Genomic DNA, 23307 nt, shown 5'->3' on the forward strand with positions numbered 1-23307 from the left:
AAATAACAATCAATGTAAAAAATAGTAGTCCACATATTCCAAATAATCCTAATTAGTTGCTGGTTGGTTGTTTTTGTTTTACGGCATATCAATCCTTTTTAGGTCATTTAATGCCGAATCCAGTTATTTTGAAGAAAAAGTTTTTAATAGAATATATATATATATATATATATATATATATATATATATATATATATATATTTTCAAGTCAGTTTCTATTTAACCCATAGTTGAGACCCTAACAGGTACTACCATTCCGGGTCAGAGTGGACCTGGGAGCAATGGCAATCAAAGAGTGGCTCCACACTCCCCAAAGCCCACAAGTTGAAGCCTCACCATCAGATATAGTTTAAGGTCATATCCAGGACCAATCCTAATTAGATCAAGGATCGACAATTTTTGGAAGGGGGGGAGAGGTTATAGGCCATACACTGTCTCATGAAATGTTGTGGTTTTGAATATAATGCATATACATACACATCTGACTCAAACTGCTCTGTCCAGAAAGCTATCTATTTATCTATGTGGCCAGGCTCCTTTCCCAGACCAATGTGACTCTCTCTCTCTCTCTCTCTCTCTCTCTCTCTCTCTCTCCAGATATCACTGTCTTCTATTAGCTGCCTCAGATCTTCAGGATTACAGTTGGCATCATGTGCAATTTGCTGGATGTACGTGGATCCAGGTCATTTTATGCACATGCTGTGAAGTCCACAGCGATACATTTCTCACCAGCTCTTGCTAGCTCCTTTGACATATTGTAGACGTCACTCCCTGATTCTAGTAGATATGGAAGGTAGGTTGCTATAAAGTTGCTGTTTCGTGAGATGATCTTGCCAAGATATATTTAACACTGTTCAAAGCATATGGATGTATGTGCCATCAAGCTTTCTTTCCAATCTTTTGGTGAGTGTCCAGGTTGTAGCACTGTAAACAAGGACAGACTTCGTCACTGCTCTGAAGAACTGCCTTTTTAGTTTGTCAGTTAGCCTTGAAGTTCATACTGACCGCAGCTTATCCAATGCAGTCCATGCTTTTGAGATGCGAATCCAAGAAAGCTGTTTTCTTTTTAAGGTTAAAAACATAAGGGATCTAGTCTGATTTTATTTAATAATTTAGTTTATTTTACTATAGAAATAATAGAAAAAGAACTAGACTTTTTAGCCTGTTTAAATATGGGCAAAAATTATAGCCTATTGACTTAGAATGACTACTTTATGTTAAACTTCTAGAGTAAATGTGATATATTAGTGACTAATCTCTAACTGTGCATTAAACAAATATCATAATACTAAGTTCGCTGCACCATATCATTACAAAGGACCATACAAAATTTCAGTCAGATCAGCCTAGTAGTTTCTGAGAAATTGTGGAATATACAGACAAACAAATATACTAATACATAGATGGACAATTAATGCTGGAGTCCCTCAGGGGTCCATCCTGGGTCCAACTCTCTTCCTGATCTACATTAATAATCTTCCAAATTACAGCCTTAGATCATTCGTAGACATTTATGCTGATGACACTACCATCTATGGCAGCACATCAAAGACCATAAATGACCAAGTTCTCTCTGATTCTCTCTCCTCTGATCTTGATCATGTGGTGCAATGGGGGAAAAAGTGGCTGGTTACTTTTAATGCATCTAAAACCAAGCTTCTATCTTTACATCATCAACGCTCTGATCCCAATTGAAATAAATGGCTCTTATCTTGAGGATGCTCCATGTATTGACAATCTTCAAGGCTTGACGATTACTCCTGATCTGAAATGGAACACGTACATCAAATCCGTTGCCAAGGTCGCGGGAAAAATGGTGGGATCCTTCTATGAATCCAGTAGATATCTACCTGCTGATGCAATTTTCTACCTATATAAGAACCAGGTACACCCAAGGATGAAGTATTGTACCCATATCTGTGCAGGAGCTGCTAGAAAGATCTTATTCTGCCTTGACAGAGTTCAAAATAGATTTCATAGCCTAGTTGGGAATGCCCTTTTCTCTTCTCTGCAACCTCTTTCTCACAGAAGAGACATTACAAGCCTGTCTCTACTTTATCATTATTTTCATGGCAAGTGCTTGTCTGAGCTCCAATCTATGGTCCCCCCCCCTCACCAAACAATCACGAGAAACACTCGTTTAGCTGAAAACACTATCAATAGTTTCCCCCCCACTCTTTATCTGTCTCTAGACCTAAACATGAATTCCATGAACAGAGCTTCTTTCTAAGAACTGCACACCTGTGGAACTCTCTTCCGTTTGTCTGCTTCCCAGCTGACTACAATATAGTTGTCTTCAAGTCCAACGTAAACAAGTTCTTGATGAGCCGTTCCTCCTAAGTAATCCAATTTACCAAATTTACACTTCTAATGATTACTATGATATTGTCCTTTTGACTACTGTATACTCTTTAACCCTTATCCTCGAGTGGCGTCTGGGCCTTGATAAGTGGTGATTCCTTTGTAAAAAAAAAAAAATTACCAACTAAGACTAATTGGATAGTCAGAGTCGAGCTGTTAAATGGTTGGGTCGAACAGAACCATTAAGGCCAGGTGTAGCACACTGGAGAATTGCTGACCCCTGAATTAGAATCATGTTAGAAGCTTTTCTTCTTCTTGAATCTAAACTTGTCAGATAATTATTTACAAAAGGCAGTACAAAAATTCAATTATTAAGGACCGCATATCAGTAATGATATTTACCAATCGTAGTGATGAAGAAGTTAAAGTGCTGTAGTAATTTCCGATGTATAAGTTACGTCCCTTGGTTGATGTTATCGACTTCCGTTTATTCACTATCATTTCATGAAAGTTCAATCAATCCTTGAAGTTGCACGCGCGTGTGTGTGTGTGTGTGTGTGTGTGTGTGTGTGCATGCGTGTTTGTGTGTGTGCTTTTCTTATCTTATGAAAAAAACAGACAAAATAACAGAGAAGTCAGATTAGAAACATTTCAGCCAGTGTAATACTCGACCTTCTTCAGGTACAGCTGTTAAACTTGGGAATTTTCATCTTTCTTTCTTTCTTTTTTTTTTCTTTTTTTACAAAAGGGTAACCACATATCAAGACCCAGAAACAATTCTTTTTTCAAGCTCACTAATAATGTTATGTAATATGCATTCTCCAAAATCTCTTTAAAACTGCTATTTTGGGCTCTTTATTAATCATGCGTCTAAGGATGCAAACATCACCAACCAAGGTTTTGGTTTCCATATTTGGGATGCACAAGGTATTTTGTTCATAGATTATCTCGAGAAAGGAAGAAATGATTAATTATTAATATATTACAGAACATTATTAGTGCATTTGAAAAAAGAAATCGACAAAAAAAACAAAAAAAACGGCCACAAATGAAGAAGAAGAGGAGGAAAACAAGCTCTTCCACCAAGACAATACACAGTGTTTCAAGTCCATCGCTTTGATGGCAAAACTACATGATTTGCACTTTAAATTGTCTCCACACACATCCTATTTTCCTAGCAACAACTAGACCTCAGAAGAATGTCTCCAGGGAAAGAGATTTGGTTACAATGAAAAAGTGATATATACAATAAATAGAGACATATTTTGAAGCTAAAGACAAATTGTTCTTTTTTTAGAAAAAAAAAAAAAAGCAGAAATCGCTCCAGACAGGGCATAAAACCACTTGTTATAAGAAGTTAAAAAGTAAAAATATTACCTCAAGCTCATAAACTAGTCAACGTTAAGCGTCAGAAAGATAGATTCTGACCCAGAAAACAGCAATTCTTCCTCCTTTGTCAGAAACATGGCTCATAGAATGTGAGGACTAAAGGATAAAATAAGGGATGCCATGTTTGGCTGGATTGATTTGGTTGCTTTGTTTTACAGCATATCACCCTTTTTTGGGTTATTTAATGCAAAATCTGGTCATTTTGATAAAAGTTTCTATACCTCAAGTTCTTTATATCTTTGAATATGACCAAGACCACTAACGTATTATATTATGTTTGTAAATGAATTTTATTTTTATATGAAACATTGCTGCTCTGTTTTCATCACCAATGCTCTGACCCCGACCAGGCCCCAATTGAAATGAATGGCTCTCGTCTTGAGGAAGCACCATATCTTGACAAGCTTTTGGTGTTAAAATGTTTTTGACTACTAATGAGGGTATGACCCCAATGTTATTGACGATCTTATTTATAACTACAGTTAGAACAATCAAAAAATGAGAAGCCTCCGACTTCATTATAAAAATATCGAATTTCAGATTCAAGTCAGTTCGCTGTCAGCCTTCATCTTGAATGACTGAACCACTGCTGATTGTGACTGCATTGATTCTTCGCTGATCTAATGTCGCCATCTTTATTATAAAGAATTACTCAACACCCGAGATCATGACTGCATTGATTCTTCACCAGTTTTATTTACTACCGCCATCTTTGTTCAACATAATGGCTCAACATTCAACATCTGGAACTGATCTTCACTCCTGATCTGAAATGGAACACATCTAGCATCAATTGAAATAGATGGCTCTCATCTTGGGGAGGCTTCATGTTTTGACAAGCTCCTGGGTTTGACCTTTACTCCTGATCTGAAATGGAACACGTATATTAAGTCTGTTGCCCGGGCCATTGGGAAAATGGTGGGATCCTTCTACCGTTCCAGAAGATATCTCACTACTGATGCAATTCTCTATCTTTATAAAAGCCAAGTATGTACAAAGATGGAGTACTGCTGCCACATCTGGGCTGGAGCTTCAAAAAACAGTCTATCCTGCCTTGACAAAGTACAAAATAGACTTCGTGGCTTAGTAGGGGATGCTCTCTTCTCTTCCCTGCAACCTCTCTCCCACAGAAGAGACGTTGTGAGCCTGTCTTTGTTTTATTGTTATTTCCATGGCAAGTGCTCGTCCGAGCTCCAATCTCTGGTCCCCCCTCGCCAATCCTTCATGAGAAACACCCGTCTAGCTAAAACCACTGTCAGTAATTCCCCCCACTCTTTATCTGTGCCTAAATCAAAACGTAGATTCCATGAACATAGCTTTTTTTCTGAGAAGTGCACGCCTGTGGAATTCTCTTCCGTTTGCCTGTTTCCCACCTGACTACAACCTGGACATCTTCAAGTCCAACATAAACAAATTCCTGATTAATCGCCACCTTAAGTAAGACACTTTATCAAATCTCCAATACTAACTATTATTATGATATTATCCTATTGATTATTGTACACAAAATAACTCTTATCTCCGAGTGGCTTCCGGGCCTTGATAAGTGGTGATCCCCATGTAAAAAAAAAAACAAAAAAAACATACATCCAATTTGTTGCCAAGATCGCTGAAAAAATGGTTGGATCATTCTACCGCTTCAGTAGATATCTCACTACCTATCTGTATATAAGCCAAGTACATTCTAAAACAGAGTACTGTTGTCACATCTGGGAAGGAGTTGCTCGACACCCCCTACCCCTTCGTTGTATGGTCAATAACATCTTTAGGATACCTAAAAACAAAAAATAATAGAAATAAAAAACATAACTAAACAATAAATTATTTATTTATTTGTATGGAGACTTTTGAATCACTGTGTGTGTGTGTGTGTGTGTGTGTGTGTGTGTGTGTGTGCGCGCGTGCGTGCGTGTGTGTATATATATATATATATATATATATATATATATATATATATATATATATATATATATATATATATATAAAATTCATTAAATTGAATAGACGTTTTTAGTCTATTAATTTTACAATGGATCCTTTCCATTTTTCGTATTGTAGTCTTTACTTCAGGTGGGAACTAGCTGATGTAATAACCATAACTTTGATTTGTCCAAGAACTTTCAAATCCGTCTGGATTCATCTTCAGGGATTAATTAAACTGGTTGGATTTTTACTATTTATATTAATGGATGCTTAATTTTCATTGGTTAATGAATTATTAATTTTAAAAGATTTTCTTTCATAAACAATTCAAAAGTAAAGTTTATTTTGTTAATGGTTAGGTTTTGTAGTTTTTATTAGTATAGCTTCGAGTATTTCAAGTTTACGTTTATTTTTACATTGTATAAGAATGTCAGTGTTATCAACTAGGAGCTTTCTAACCTGGGATATATTTTGCTATATTGTCACCTCTTATCAAGGCCCGGAGACCACTGAAGGATAAGGGTTAATGTGTGTCAGGTGAGCCAACACTGTGATAATTGGTGTTGGTGGAAATTGGATAGAAGTTAATTTATCTTAGAGGACGGCTCATCAAGAACTTGTTTGCATAGGACTTGAAAACGACCATGTTATAATCAACTGGAAAGCAGCTCCACGGTATTGTGTTTCAGAGATGAGCAGTTTTGGGAACAAAGCTCTGCTCATGGAATTTTCGTTCAGTTTAAGGCACAGGTAGAGAATAACAAAAAATTACTGATAGTTGTTGTAGCTAGTCGAGTGTTTACTGTGAAAGATTTACAGAGAGGAACCATAGAGTGAAGCTCAGTCGAGCATCTGCATGAAAATAATGATAGAGCAGAGATAAGCTTGCAACGTCTCTTCTATGGGAAAGAGGTAGCAGGGAGGAGGAAAGGGCATCACCCATCAAATTTTGAAGTATAGCACACCACTTAATAAGTGAGTGAAAGTTTGGTGAGGGAGAACCATAGATTGGAATTCTGTAGGAAAGACGTTGCAGGGAAGAGAAAAGAGCATTACCTACTATGTTTCGAAGACAGTTTTGACAGTTATTTGTATGGAGACTTAATAGTAAATACGTCTATTCAATTTAATGAATTATGCATATATATATATATATATATATATATATATATATATAATGATTGCAACGTCTTGTCACACGAGTTCCACTCCCTCAGACACTTAAAGTCCATGAACCCAAAATTGACTTTTTTTTTTTAGTCCTACTAGTGAATTCACACGCTCAAGCAGGCATGACACTGAAGATGGTCATTGAGATCAATTATTACATGCTTCTAGCATTTCAAGCCTCCACGCGTCACAACTTTTCCATCGCCACAGGACTATTTCCATAGACAAATGCCTGAGGGAGTATCCATACACAGATGATGTTACAGAGTCTTAGCTTTGTACGACAGCGAAGTCTCTCTCTCGGTTCAAAATGTTGAGATCTAGCAACAAGCAAGAGCAAGAGGGTGGCTAGTCTCCCTGAAGGATTAAAAACAAGGCCTTCCAAAGGGCGAATGAACCCTTTTTCGGGGTCAACGGCCAACTAGGACCGTGTGTGTTGGGGTGGAGAGGACTCCTGTAAGCCGTGGTGAAGGCAACCTTTCTAGGAGAAGCAAATCTCTGATTTAAAAAATCATAAATCGGGAGACCAGTACCCACATTAAGCTGGTCCGCAGTTTAAGGGTGATTCAAAAATCTCCATACAAATAAATAAATAATTTATATATATATATATATGATGATTGCAACGTCTTGTCAGACGAGTGCCACTCCCCCAGACACTTAAAGTCCATGAGCCCAAAAATGATTTTTTTTAGTCCCACCGGTGAATTCACACGCTCAAGCAGGCATGACATTGAAGATGGTCATTGAGATCAATTATTACATGCTTCCAGCATTTCAAGCCTCCACGCGTCACATACATACATACATACATACATACATACATAGGGTGATTCAAAAATCTCTATACAAATAAATAAATAATTTATTGTTTAGTTATATTTTTTATTTCTATTATTTTTTGTTTTTAGGTATCCTAAAGGCGTTATTGACCATACAACGAAGAATTGAAATCATATTGATGTCTGGAAGTAGCAGTAAGATTGCTGAAGAATTTAACAGGAAACATGGAACCAACCTAACACACGATACTGTAGCAAAACTTTTTGTGAATTTTAAGAGTCTGTCATTTAATAAAATTAGTTTATACTAAAAAAAAAAAATTGTATGAAGACTTTTGAATCACCCTATGTGTGTGTGTGTGTGTGTATATATATATATATATATATATATATATATATATATATATATAATGATCAAGCCTGCCTTTTGATGTGTAGCTCCTGTCACCTTTTTAATGAAACTAGAATAATTTGTTACATTTTTTGTTTGCTTGGAGCGTGGGGTGAGGCGTTGTGATTTGTGTGAGGTGAGGGACTTGATTGCCGCTTAGAGTGACCTCTACGATTGCCCTTAGGTGACTCAACCAAACAAATTGTTTTTTACAGTGGAATTACATTTACAGGTTTGTCGATCTTGCTTGAAAGCCTTTGTTATTGGAGATGAGCACGACAATGCGAAATGTACATTGATCTCTTAATGCTTATGTGTCATTGTATCTTTTATAATCACTTCCGATTTTAATTTAAGGTTTTGCTAGATATAGGTGAGACTTATTTGGGGTAGTTGACAACTATGCAGTGAATCAGTGGAAATCGACGGTGCTAATTAAAGAAAAGTTGTTATTTTTGTTTGTTTGTTTGTTTGTTTGTTTTTATTCTTTTGTTGCACATTTTATTTTATCTCTCAGCCGTCACAACCATCAGCCATGTTGCTGACAAAAGGGGAAAGAATTGCTGTTTTCTGGGTTGGAATCTACCCATCTAACATTTATCGTTGGCTACGTTTTAGCTTTGAAGTAGTATTTTGTTTTTCTATTGTAGTATTGGGAATCCCAGCTTAATTGCTATATAAGTAGTTTTAGAAATAGAAGTTATATAAGCATATTTTGGGTTTTCCATCAGCGAGTTGGCATGGTCACAAAAGGTCAGGTTTGACCCTTTATTAAATCCACAGGGAGAGGGGGAGTATTGGGAATCCCAGCTTAATTACTATATAAGTAGTTTTAGAAATAGAAAGTTATGTAAGTATATTTTCATTTCCCGTCAGCGAGTTGGCAGGGTCACAAAAAGTTAGGTTTGACAGATATCAACCTAGAGAAAATGCACCGGAAATTAGGGGTGACATGCACCGGAAATTAGGGGTGACATGAAAATTGTTGTCGTAGGCTTCCGGTTGACGACCACATGGGCTGAGAGTGGGTCTTGTGCAGCAGAGAATGCAGATGGGATATTTCGGCTCTCCGACAACCAGGGTTTGAGATGATAGGCTTGCCTTGAAATAAAAGATTGAAGCTTCAAATCCATCTTGTTGTTTATCGATGCATCTGTCTGCAGTGACCACTCCCCACGAGATGGAGACCAGCGTCCAAGAAGGCATCATCCGCTGGCCAAGGCAACCAGGTATCTACGCATTATACATGGCACATACACGTCTCGAAGACTTTCATGGCAAGAAACGGGGTAAGGATAAGAACACACCCACACACACATAAGTAAGAACATTGATAAGAGCATACACACACGTATATATGATAAGAACACACACGTATATAAGTAAGAACGTTGATAAGAACACACAGACACTTAAAAGTACCCTTAGTGGTAAAAGTAACAAGAAACAGTAAAAAGAAAACAAAGTAGAAGTAAACAAAATAGTAAAGTGAACAAATAAATAAGTAATAAATAGAAGGACACAAAAGTATTACTTCAACACTATCTCCTTACATCAAGTGGTTTCATGACTTGTCTAAAGCAATTCCTATAATAAAAAATTAACAAAAAAGAAAAAGAAAGATGTTTCAGAATAGTTGAGGTCGACAGTCAAAGTTTAATTTTTCTTGTCATACAAATTCTCTCCCTATGCAATTGATAGGTATAGCTTTCTAATCAAGACTTACATAAGGAGAGTAAAAAGTGGACATTGGGTTTACAGCAGCCTTGTAACTCTTGATTCTCATATTTTGTACTTTAGTCCTCACATTCCATGAGCGATGTTTCTGACATTCTGAAGAATTGCTATTTTCTTGGTCAGAATTGATCTATCACATCATTGGTCATTGGTGGAAGTAGTATTTTTTTTTTAGCTCCTTACACCAAGCGGCGTCAAGCCTTGTCTGGAGCGATTTCCATAGTATTTTTTTTTTTTTTACAGGATTAATTTTTACAATATTTAATTATTTTACACAAGTATTTATTTGTATTTGTGCATTATAATAGAATATTTAAAAAAATGCATTTTAAGTAAAAATTAAAAAAATAAATAAAGAAAAAACATTTAAATATTTTAAGTAAAAACAAAAAAAATAAAGAAAGAAAAAACATTTAAATATTTTAAGTAAAAACAAAAGAAGAAGAAAGAAAATCATTTAAATATTTTAAGTAAAAACAAAAAAGAAGAAAAAAACAGTTAAATATTTTAAGTAAAAAAGAAAAGAAAGAAAAAACATTTAAATATTTTAAGTAAAAAAAGAAAAGAAAGAAAAACATTTAAATATTTTAAGTAAAAACAAAAAAGGAAAAAGAAAAGACATTTAAATATTTTAAATAAAAAAGAAAAGAAAAAAAACATTTAAATATTTTAAGTAAAAACAAAAAAGGAAAAAGAAAAGACATTTAAATATTTTAAATAAAAAAAGAAAAGAAAAAGAAAAGACATTTAAATATTTTAAATAAAAAAAGAAAAGAAAAAAGAAAAACATTTAAATATTTTAAGTAAAAACAAAAAAAGGAAGAAGAAAAGACATTTAAATATTTTAAGTAAAAAAAAGAAAAGAAAAAGAAAAGACATTTAAATATTTTAAATAAAAAAAGAAAAGAAAAAAGAAAAACATTTAAATATTTTAAGTAAAAACAAAAAAGGAAAAAGAAAAGACATTTAAATATTTTAAATAAAAAAAGAAAAGAAAAAGAAAAGACATTTAAATATTTTGAATAAAAAAAGAAAAGAAAAAAGAAAAGACATTTAAATATTTTAAATAAAAAAAGAAAAGAAAAAGAAAAACATTTAAATATTTTAAGTAAAAACAAAAAAGGAAAAAGAAAAGACATTTAAATATTTTAAATAAAAAAGAAAAGAAAACGAAAAGACATTTAAATATTTTAAATAAAAAAGAAAAGAAAAAAGAAAAGACATTTAAATATTTTAAATAAAAAAGAAAAGAAAAAGAAAAGACATTTAAATATTTTAAATAAAAAAGAAAAGAAAAAAGAAAAACATTTAAATATTTTAAGTAAAAACAAAAAAAGGAAGAAGAAAAGACATTTAAATATTTTAAATAAAAAAGAAAAGAAAAAGAAAACCATTTAAATATAGTAGGGGCTGACAGTTGAGGTTTAGTTTCCCCTGCCATACAAATTCTCTGACATGCTCATATAGCAAAACTTGTTTACCATATTTGGGATTGGTATGAGAGTAAGTGTTCAATGTCGTTTCAGATGAGCAGACCCCCCCCCCCGTTGCCTATCAGTTATAGGAAATTCGAGATGAACTGTGAAAATAGATATAGTATTTGAAATCAGCATCCAAAAATTAGGTTAGGACATTTTAATTCTTTTGAAAACCAGTTTAATGACCATATGTGTTGTAGTGGCATGTTGTGTTTTCACTTACCCATGTGTATAAACCATATATAACAGAGCCCCCTGTTGGGAACCCAGGTCCTATTTATCTGCTGATCAAAACTACTTCGGTCACTAATGTTAATTCACAACAAAAGGTTTATTACAAAGAGCAAAACATTCACAGAAAAAAGAAAAAATATCCGAGAAATGGGTTACTTGCATAATGTAACCTTGTCTGGGGAGCCAACATGTTGTAGCTTCAGTCGCAAGGGAGACAAAGGATAGGAAATAACTTCAACTCGCCTTTTATTTTGTTGTATAAAGACATTTATTTCCTCATTCTTTCCTTACTGCTGATCAACTTCTCGAACATGCTCAAGAACATGCTCCACGTCTCTCGCATGTTTCTCGATCGTTATTCCTGTCTCTACTGTGGTCATCCTTTTTAAAGTCTTTTTTTTTCCTACCGGTGACGTCATTTCGCATACATTTGCATCAGCAGGTCCGCATTATGTTATAATAAGAGAGAGAGAGAGAGAGAGAGAGAGAGAGAGAGAGAAAGGGAAGGGGAAGAAAGACAGACATATGGATAGACGGATAGCTTGTCCAGCTACAGCTAGTTACATTGCATGCCTCCCTCCTTCTCTATTCTTCTCTATTCGAAGAAAAAAGAGAGAGAAAAAATCTCCATTCGAAAGTCACATGGTTTTGTTGATTCCCCTTAGGGGGTCACTTCCGACTCTTAGGTGTCACTCAAACTTTTCCATTTAAAAGGGGGGTAAAAGTTGGTAGGATTGAACCCGAAGCCCTGAGGTGAAGTTTGAAAATAAAATCGGCCAGCCAGAATGAGTTACTTAAAGATGTTTAAATTTATTTAAGTAAGAACCAAATTGACAGGTGCGCGCACGGCTATTCAGCCAATGATGTCAATGACCAGGTTTGTTTGTTATAAGCGAAGAAAAAAAAGAAAACAACGTTAAAACTTAAGCGGGGGGGGGGGCGTAATCAAAACATCGAAAAAAAAAAGCACAAAAAAACTAACATAAGGCAAACGAACGATGTTAAATGTAAAAATCGAAAAAAAACAACAAAAAAAACAACAAAAAAAACAGAAAAACAAACACGTGAAAAATGACTTAAATAAGCCTGTTACGATATTAAAATTTAAAAAATTGGTGGGTACCCGGGTGTTTTTGGGTGTGTGGTTGGGGGTGGATAAGCGAAGTAAAAAAAAAACAGAAAAACGAACGTTACATGAAAAATGGCTTAAATAACACTGGTTCAATATTTAAATTTAAGAAATCGAAAAAAAAAAGACATCTCACACCACGATTCGAACCCAAAACGTTTAGATAATGAACCAACGCGCTAACCAACTGAGCTAACGCGACGTACATGAAATTTAGTCAGTTTTTCAACTATTTAAAGTCATCTGACGCATGCATAGAACCGGTCGTCGTCACGAGAGGACCGTTTTTGTTGAACCCCCCCCCTGTCGAAAATTGTCGATCTCGGGTGTGACAAAAATTAACGTTTTTAGCCAATTTTTCGATATATTTTGAACGAAGGATGGAGCTTCGATATGATACCAAGTTTGTGAATTTTCATCGTGTCTGTCGAAAGTTTTTAGCAGACACACAAACACACATACAAACATACACACATTTTTGCTTTTATATATATACTAGCGAGGGGTACCCGGCGTTGCCCGGGTGTTTTTCAGGGTATGTGAAAAAAACCCGAAAATGTGAAAAAAAAACGAAGCCTTCACGGCGCGCAGTTGGAAAATAGTAAAGTGTTTAAAAAAAAACAAGTGCGCGTTTTTGATTGATGTGACAGCGATAGGTATTCAGCAGTTACGATTTTGTGTGGGACAGTTTTCAATAAATTGGTTTGTTTGTTTTTAAAAACCCGCTCCATGTTTATTAGGAGGGGCGAAATGAAAGCTACAGTCTGATATGACAAAGTGGACATTGAACACACGTTACTTAGCTCTCTTGAGACAACTGGCTTTTGGCCTGTGATTAGAGTTGAGTTTCGCTTTTTTTATACCAAAAATCGAATGTAACATGTGCCGATGCGGGAAATATCGAATAATTAACGTTTGAAAGTGAATAAAATTAAATAGACAGGCGAGCTCCGTGGATAACTCTGAGATATTACAATTTATAGATGACATAAGAAGTTTTAAGAAGTTGTGAACCGAACAAGGGCTTCTTTGAAAGAAGCCTTTTGTGGACATCGAGGAAAAGCGTACATACATACACACATACATTTTCGCTTTTATATATATAGACTAGCGGGGGAGTACCCGGCGTTGCCCAGGTGTTTTTAGGTGTGTGTATGGGGGGGGGATAAGTAATAACCCTGAAACGATGTTAAAAAAATCAGAAAAATCAAATCCAAAAAAAAAAAACAATGAAAAAAAAAAGTGCTGTGTGTATAGGGGGGAGGAAGTAAACTAAAGAATAAGTGAAGTAAAAAAAAATAAAGAAACGTTGCCCGCGTGTGTAAAGATGTAAAAGAAAAAAAATAGTTTTAGTCGTGAGGCTGGATTGAACCCGGAACGGAAACTAACTCCAACCACTTAACTGTCTAGGCTAAGAGTAAGAAGAATTTATTACAGTGTTAAAATAAGGGTTATAAAGCGAGTGAAAGAGGTTTGATTTACAGCCACTAAATGAGGTCATCGCAGGAGACATATCAGTATTTTATTTTTTATTAAATTACGTATTTCTATTTCGTTTCCTGTCTAGATATCTCTCTCTATCTGTCTCTCTCTCTACTTGCGTTTGTGTATGTGTGTGTGTCTCTCTCTCTTTCTCTCTCTCTCTCTCTCTCTCTCTCTCTCTCTCTCTCTCTCTCTCTCTCCGTCTTCTTTACTCTAAAGGCTGGAAAATGGCGTCTGGCTGTTTTTTTTTTGTAAAAACTTCGATTGTTAATATTTTTTGTAAGCGTATTTTTTTTTTACTTCACATTTTTGGCTTATTATTTTTCGTTTAACTATCGTATCTAACTATTTTGAATGTGCTAATAACTTTGGTAACGTTGCCATAGCGTAGAAGTTCATAGTTTAGCTTGTGTAAGTGTTAATTTTTTTTACTGATAACATGTTTTTGTAAATTCACACTGCTATTAGAGCTTGCTGACGTCAAGATCACATGACATGACTCAGCGGGTTTTAAATACAAGTTGACCCAAAATAAACGGCCCCGTGTATACTTTATGTAGAAGAGTTGGCGCCCATATTTTTTGGGGCAGTTATAAATCGATTTAAAAATATGTAATGTTTAACATTAAAATGTCACTTTTTTGGGACCCCCCCCCCCTGCAGAAAATCGATCAGTTGACGCACTTCTGATGGTCGCTTTGGGCCAATTTTTCGATATTTGTCGTCCGGAGGGTGGGGCTTTAATATGATACCAAGTTAGTGAATTTTTGTTCCGTTGGTCAAAAGTTTTTAGCAGACACACAAACATACATACATACATACATACATTTTCGCTTTTATATATATAGATAGATAAGTAGTAATATATATATATATATATATATATATATATATATATAGGTGTGTGTATGTGTGTGTGTGTGTGTGTGTGTGTGTGTGTGTGTGTGTGTGTGTGTGTGTGCGCATGTGTGTGGAAATGTTTTTTCAATTATATTTCACCTTTTATTCATACCAATCTTTAAATTTATGAAGCTCAATGTAATTACAGAGCATATAACAATTAAATGACAAAAGAATGTATTCCAAATTTCAAGATGCTGACCATCTTACTATTTATTCCTTTATGTTTGAATTGTGCATGTCAAATATACTTAAAGGAGTAAATGATAAGATGGTCAACATCTTGAAGTTTGGAATATAGACTTTTGTCATTTATTTGTTTTATATATATATATATATATATATATATATATAATTTATTTATACAAACATTGATGGCTACATATGTGCATACATGTTTCTGTAATCACCCGTTATTGGAGGGATTATATCTTCAGGCCAAGAAACTGAAATCAAGTTACAAAAACATTTTCTTATATCACTTAGAAAATTAGAATCTTGTCATAGAATAGGGGTGGGGTTGGTCTGGGTGATGGTAGCAAGGTCTCTGATCAATCCATTTATCCCAGGCTTTTATTTATTTATCTTTTTTTTTTTACACAGTGATCACCACTTATCGAGGCCCGGAAGCCACTCAGGGATAAGGGTTATTGCAAGTACATTACGTTAGTGTGGAGATTTGATGAAGTGTTTACTTAAGGGGGCGGTTCATTAGGAATTTGTTAACGTTGGATTTGAACACATCCAAGTTGTAGTCCAGTGGGAAGCAGGCAGACGGAACAGAGTTCCACAGGCGTGCAGTTCTAAGAAAGAAGCTTTGTTCATGGAATCCGCGTTTTGATTTAGGCACAGATAAAGAGTGGGGGAAACTTTTGACAGTGGATTCAGCTAGACGGGTGTTTTTAGTGAAAGAGAATTACTGACAGTGATTTTAGCTAGACGGGTGTTTCTCATGAAGGATTGGCGAGGGGGGACCAGAGATTGGAGTTCAGACGAGCACCTGCCATGGAAATAACAATAAAACAAGGATAGGCTCGCAACATCTCTTCTGTGGGAGAGAGGTTGCAGGGTAGAGAAAAGGGCATCCCCCACTAAGCCACGAAGTCTATTTTGTACTTTGTCAAGGCAGGATAGGCTGTTTTTAGCAGCTCCTGCCCAGATATGGCAACAGTATTCCATCCTTGGACGTACTTGGCTTTTATATAGATAGAGAATTGCATCAGTAGTGAAATATCTTCTGGAGGGTAGAAGGATCCCACCATCTTTCCACAGACCTTGGCAACAGACTTGATGTATGTGTTCCATTTCAGATGTGGGAGAGAGGTTTCACATATTTTTTCTCATCTTAACTTCGGTAGGGACAATTTTTCTTTTTTCTTTTTATAACCTTAAAATTAAGTATCTACTCTCATTGTAAATTACTTGATAATTCAGACAATATGTCGCCTATAATGAACAGTCAAACTTTAAGTAGTCAGCAATTCCAAAACGACCACCCAGTATGGACAAAACGATATTTCCGATTTTCACACACGCATATTTCATATTTCGGAAGTATACATACACACCTTTTTGTATACATACACACAAGTATACATACACACAAGTATACATACACACACATACAAAGGAGTGGATGCACACCTTTTGTATATTTCCTTACACATACACACAGAAACATAAAATATAAAAATGTAAAAATCCTGGCCCAACTCTCTTCCTGATCTACACTAACGATCTTCCAAACATCCTTACATCATTCGTAGGCATTTATGCTAATGGCACTACTATCTATGGTGGCATATCTAAGATTGTAAACGACCAAGTTCTCTCTGCTGCTCTCTCTTCTGATCTTGAGCAAGTGGTACAATGGGGAAAGAGGTGGCTGGTTACTCTTAATGCATCTAAAACCAAGCTTTTATCTTTACGTCATCAACACTCTGATCCCCATCTGGCATCAATTGAAATGAATAGATCTCGTCTTGGGGGGGGGGGGCTCCTGTTTTGACAAGCTTCTGGGCTTGACCTTTATTCCTGATCTGAAATGGAACATATACATTAAATCCATTGCCAAGGCCACTGGGAAAATGGTGGGATCCTTCTAGTAGATCCAGTATATATCCAGTAGATATCTAACTGCTGATGCAATTCTTTATCTATATAAGAGCCAGCTACGTCCAAGGATGGAGTACTGTTGCCACACCTGGGCAGGAGCTGCTAGAAAGGACTTATCCTGCCTTGATAGAGTTCAAAATAGACTTCGTAGCCTCGTAGGGGATGTTCTTTTCTCTTCCCTGAAACCACTTTCTCATAGAAGAGATGTTGTGAGTTTGTCTCTGTTTTATCGTTATTTTCATGGAAAGTGCTCGACTGAGTTCCAATCTATTGTCCCCCCTGGCCTAACTTTCACAAGAAACACCTGTCTAGCAGAAAACACTATCAATAATTTCCCCCACTATTTATCTGTGCCTAAACCTAAACGTAGATTCCCTCAACAAAGCTTCTTTCTTAGAACTGCACACCTATGGAATTGTCTTCCATGTTCCTGCTTTCCAGCTGACTACAATATGGTTGTCTTCAAGTCTAATGTAAAGAAGTTTTTGATGAGCCGTTCCATATAGGTTAACAAATTTACCGAATTGCCATTACTAACGATTACTTTGGTGTCCAATTGTCTACTGTACACTCTTTAACCCTTATTCTTGAGTGGCCTCTTCGCTTTGATAAGTGGTGATGACTTTATCAAAAAAGAAAAAAACATCTGTTGACCCTTATTCAATCCTGGACAACGTCGGGTCCCCCTGCTAGTTTATATATAAATAGGGATGGAGATGTTGACCGCAATTAAGAACGCCTACTGATTTTGGTTCTGCACTCATCAAGGTGTATTGAGGAAAATTGAATATAAGGATGTGTATGAACATGATTGGGAGTACAAAGCCTTCCATTTGATGAACAGTGATAAAATCAGTCTGTGTTCTTGATAGACATTCTCTCCCTCCATTGGTATTTTATATTTTAACATCTTAATTGCATGACTAATAAAAATCTGTCCATTTTTAAGCTATAATTATTTTTATCGGTCTATTAAATCTAGATTAAACTGACTGAGGGACCGGTTTTATCCGAGAACTGAATGTGCACTGCATGATATCACATACTAAGATAGAGTTTTTAATGGTTTTTTTTTTTGGGGGGGGGGTTATTATTATGATTATTATTAGTAGTAGTATTATCGTTGTTGTTGTTGTTGTTATTGTTATTATTATTATTATTATTATTATTGGCGGCTCACAAGGAGCTTTCACACAGGTCATCAAAGATCTCCTTGAATACAGCCTGTGGTGTTACCCGGAAGCTGAGTGATAACAAGTCTCCCCAGATTTTCCAATATTCTCCACCTCTTTCGAGAACATTTGCAAATAAATTTGCATTATCGCAACCACTGCTTGCCATTGATTTCTCGTTGGAAATAGCCATTAGTCTTTATTGGGATTTGAGTGGCAATAAGCCTCCCCAAGGTTCCAGTTCTCTTCGCACTTATACAGTGGAGGTCTGGTCAGTGCTCACTCCTCTGTCTTTCCTTCCTCCTTGACTACTTGGCTATTCCGTCACTCTTTTTTTTTAGGGGGGGGGGGTGTGATGTGGTAATGGAGGATAGAGGTGGAGTTAGAGAACTATTATTATTATTATTATTATTATTATTATTATTATTATTATTATTATTATCTATTTATTTTGTATTTCTTTCTTTTATTTCATTTATTTTTCAAATTTATTTCATTTATTTTTATCTCTGTTTTTATTTTTATTTCTTGATGTTTTTACTTATATTTTTAATATATTTTGATTTCTTTATTTTTTCTATCTATTTATATATCTTTTTATTTTTTTAATTTACTTTTTTCTTTAAATTTATTTAATTTATTTTTTATCCTTATTTTTTAATTTCTTTATATTTCAAATTTATTTCACTTATTTTTTCCTTTTATTTTATTTATTATTTTTTTTTAATATTATTTTGTAAATTTATTTTAGTTATTTTGTCTCTATTTTTTTATCTCTTTATTTTTCATTTATTTTTATTTCTATTTCTTTAGTTATTTTTAATCCATTTATTTATCCTGAATATTAAGCACTATATTGTAAAAGCTACATAGATCTTTTAATAATTCAGAGGAAAACATCCAATATTTCTCTCAAAATTTACGTTAATTTACAAGCAATGTTTTTCTGTCTATTTTCACTAAGAAGAAAGAATGCAGAAAAAGTGAAGTACATGAGAAAAAAGATTTTTCTATATATAATAAAAGTGAACGTGTTTGTGTGTGTGTCTGTCTGTCTGTCTGTCTGTCTGTCTGTCTGTCTGTGTACATTTCCCTACGCAATAACTCTGTCAATTTTTAGTCTACAGACTCGAAATTTGATATGCAGAGTACTGAGATTTGGGAAAATCGATGTGATCGGGTTTCGGCCAGAAATTTCGCTGTTAAGGGGGCAAAGTTCAACGATTTCACCTTTGAGAACTTTACCAAACTCCTCCAACAATTGTGGGTCTAAACACTTGAAATTTTAGATATAGGTTCCTTGCACATGGATCTAACTTAATAACTTGATTTGAGCCCGAAATAATAAATGTTAAAGGGTCATAATAGAGGTAAAAGTGAAAAAAAATTGACGCCGGGCACCCATGCTAGTATTTCAATAATTACATTTTTATTAATTTTAAATCTATTGAATATGAACACTATAAACAAGAGGAAAGCATGTAAACAGATCAAAAACATGAAAATTTATATGCAAAAAAAATAGACTTAAATAAGTAGGGTTATGACAACAGCATATTCTTTTCATTGTTTTGATTCTCGAGTATATTATCCGACACAGACACAATTAATAAACTGAGAACCACATCACTCTACATAAAAACATATAAGATATCAATGGATATATAAAAAAGGCCGACATGGTATTCAACAATGGCGACTCAGAAGAGGTGTGGTTGGAGATTGTGCAACTCTTGCCACAAAAATTTCATGCACAAGCACCCTTACAGTGGATATCCATAGTCTGTCAAGACTGGAGGAATCCTTTTTTTTTTTTTTAAATATAATCCTCTTTCTATGCTTTAATTTAATTCTATCTAATATTATTTTTACACCTTATAACACAGTCGATCTTTAAATTCTTCTTGGCATTAAAGGCTGCAAGTACTGTGTCTTCCAGTTGTTCTGAAAAACTTGCGATCGATTCAGACAATTCATCCGCATGTCCAAATTACTTTTACTAGCAGCCGTTTTCCAAAATGTATAATCAGATAATTAGTTTGGAGTGAATCCTCTTCACAGAGATATATAAGCATACACACATATCTCACTTTATATAAAAATACAAGGACCGACCCCCCCCCCCGTATATCTGTAATAAAAGGTTAATATAGTTTGCTTAAAGCATTGTATAGTGTATACATGAAATTTATAGAAAGCAATACAATGCAAAGGCGTAACAGATAGACACAAACTGAAGTAAATTAATGCTTATAATGGTGGGATAAACTATACAGATTCACTTTTTATTAATGCAATGTATTTACTCGAAATTGCTGAATGATTTCAAAGTAGACATCAGCAATTATGATTTAAAAATAAACCGGAAGTTATCCAAGATGGCTGAAAACAAAACCAACAACTAAAAATATAACGATAAACAATGAACAAAAGGAAAAGGGAAAATCAATACGTTTAAACATGCATTAAATACACATAAAGGAAATGAATAGAAGGCAGTGACACAAACTAAAGCAAATTAAGACATATAACGGCAGAAAAAGCTATACAGGTTCACCTTTTATTAATACGATATTTGTATTTTTTTTTTACATTCTATACTTGCATTGTCTTCTTACTTACATCAGCATGATCAGATGAAAGTTTCATATTATATGATATTTCGGGAAAAATTTTCCTTCATCAGACATATGTTCGGCTTTAATTTAAATGTGCATGAGGGGGATATTGTTTGAACCAAAGTCGAACCCATATCTGACAAAGGTAATTTTCCCAACATACGATACAGAAGTTCCATTTGACCATGTTGACCATGCAGTAAGAACACACTGCAATGTTAAGAGTACATAAAAATACATGCATATCTTATTAATAAAAAGTGAATTTAACTAGCTTATTCCAGTTATATGCCTTAATTAGCTTCAGTTTGTGTCTATCCGTTACACTTCTGCATTATATTGCCTTCTATAAATTTCATTTATGTATATAAGTAAATATGTCAGAAAATAATATAGCACTAACAGAATTCATGTTAATAGTACAGGATTCATTTTACATCGCAAAAGTCAACTGCAGCTGGACATGACCTATAAGTAAAATATGGGAAGCGAATACTTTAGAGGCAAACCATCCCAGATGAATGTTTTTTGTAGAGTGAAGGAGGAACGAGTGAGAGTGTTATTTGATAATGTTATATATATATATATATATATATATATATATATATATATATATATATACACACACACACACACTTAAGTGTGGCTATCAGAGAAAGAAGGAAACAGCTGCTTCAAAATCTCCGACCTTGTTAATTATTTGCTTTGACTCTGGAGGTTTACAAAAGTTTGGTTACTTCATTATAAGTGAAAAAGAAAAAAAAACAACCAGGGGAGAAAGGATATGAGAAATGACATGAAAATTAATGCCAAAATAAAATATCCATTGTAAATGTTTCATTTTATGACATACTAGACTGCCTGTGACCCGTTTGGTCAGTATGTCATATTAGCTATGGAATTAATGTATGCGTGTAACACTTGTGATGTAAAGAAAGTAGTTTTTTGTGACATAACAGAAACATTTCTATGGAAGTATATTAAAATGAAAAAAGAATATAGATAGATTTCTATGAGTCGTTCTGCTTATAATTGTTTATTTTTGAAAAAAAAAAAAAACTTACAGCCATTGAATTATAAGTGGTTTGCCATACTTATAGGTAAATGTGCACTGAACAGATACCATAATACTTAAAGTTAAATTCAAATTTTGATATATCTTTTAATTTAAATGCGAAAAAAATTGGTACGCTGAAAACGTACACAGTAAAACAATACATTTTATTGTCGCGTTGATTATTTATTTGTAACGCAAATTAAAAAGACATATTTTCGGGATTATTTATTTATGTTGGTAGTGTTGAAGAAAATGTATGAATGTTTTTTAAGAAAGGTGTATTAAAAAATCGAGAATAAATTAAAAAATAATGAAGGCGGTGGGTAAATCGCCGTTGTAAAATGCTCTTATGGTTGTCAACGGGTTAAAGTAGATTTATTTGTAAAAAAATTGCGTTAAAATAACTTAAACGTAATACGGAAATGAACAATGTAAAAAAAATGCAGAAAGTATTAACAATTTTTTATTTGGATAATTTAAATGCGAAAAAAAAAAAACAATTGGAACGCTGAAAACATATACAGTAAAACAATACATTTTATTGTCGTGTTGATTATTTGTTTATGTACGAATGCGCAACCGGAAGTCGTAAACCGGATGTTGGGTTACAACACCCGTTACAAGATTATTTGAGTTTTATAATTATATAGATTAGCCCCTTTGTTTTTTGGGGTTTTTTTTTTTCAATATCGGAATACAGTGCCTATATTGTAATTAATTTATCGTATATGATTAACTGAACACAAGTTGCTATTTTTATTGATAGCAAAGTAGAAATTGCGGATTCAAACCCTTCCCATAGTATACTAGCTGGAAGCTCGGCATTGCTTATTGATTATTATATATAACGAGGAATAATTTGCCCGGTGGACTAATTCACAAAAAAAATAATAATGCTAATGTTGTTCATCAAATTCCATCTGTGTTTGTTTACAATATCACGTCAGCTGATATTTGGGCTTGATGATAAATGCCCTGGAAAAGTCACTTCCGATTAATGTTTAATTTTAAAATACGCAAATGAAGAAATAATTTGTGGCAATTTTAAATAGTATCTCTTCTTTTATTGTAAATCGAACTCATTAATAAGAAAAAATTAAAATAAAATGGTAAGGTACCCCCTAGGCTTGAACAGGGGATTATTTGACTTGTAGCCTAAAGCTCTACCATTAAGCTATATCTCCAAATTATAATAAACCTGTATTTTTAAGAATAAATGATTTGCTGTAATTTTAGTATCTCCACTGGCCGGTGTAATGTAAAATATTCCCCTGCAAAAAATTCTTCTTTTTTTATCCTTAGGAGAGAAAGACTATTTTTAAGATCGGATTTTTTTTCAATTTTCGTTACTGAATGAATTTCTGTACAAAACATATCTTAGAACACTGCCAGACAAATAAATTAGCTTTGTGAGAAATTTGCAAAAGAT

The 23307-nt window shown here is 34.2% G+C and overlaps 3 protein-coding genes across 11 annotated transcripts in view; 2 read left to right on the forward strand and 1 right to left on the reverse strand.

The window, feature by feature from the left end:
- Window positions 1–8413, forward strand: part of LOC145252734 (uncharacterized) — a 676168-nt gene extending 667755 nt beyond the window's left edge. For both annotated transcript variants that reach the window (XR_013863659.1, XR_013863660.1), the window contains one exon: window positions 7695–8413. The gene's annotated coding sequence lies outside the window, so the exon portion shown is untranslated. The remainder of the gene's footprint in view (window positions 1–7694) is intronic.
- Window positions 1–23307, reverse strand: part of LOC145252731 (NADPH:adrenodoxin oxidoreductase, mitochondrial-like) — a 314252-nt gene that overhangs the window by 252885 nt on the left and 38060 nt on the right. The gene's annotated exons all lie outside the window — the stretch shown is intronic.
- LOC145252733 (rho GDP-dissociation inhibitor 2-like) overlaps window positions 1–23307 on the forward strand; it is a 170618-nt gene that overhangs the window by 27203 nt on the left and 120108 nt on the right. The gene's annotated exons all lie outside the window — the stretch shown is intronic.

The sequence above is a fragment of the Euprymna scolopes genome, chromosome 29 (assembly GCF_053919585.1).
Source record: "Euprymna scolopes isolate OS-2025 chromosome 29, ASM5391958v1, whole genome shotgun sequence".
In the NCBI taxonomy this organism is placed as follows: domain Eukaryota; kingdom Metazoa; phylum Mollusca; class Cephalopoda; order Sepiida; family Sepiolidae; genus Euprymna; species Euprymna scolopes.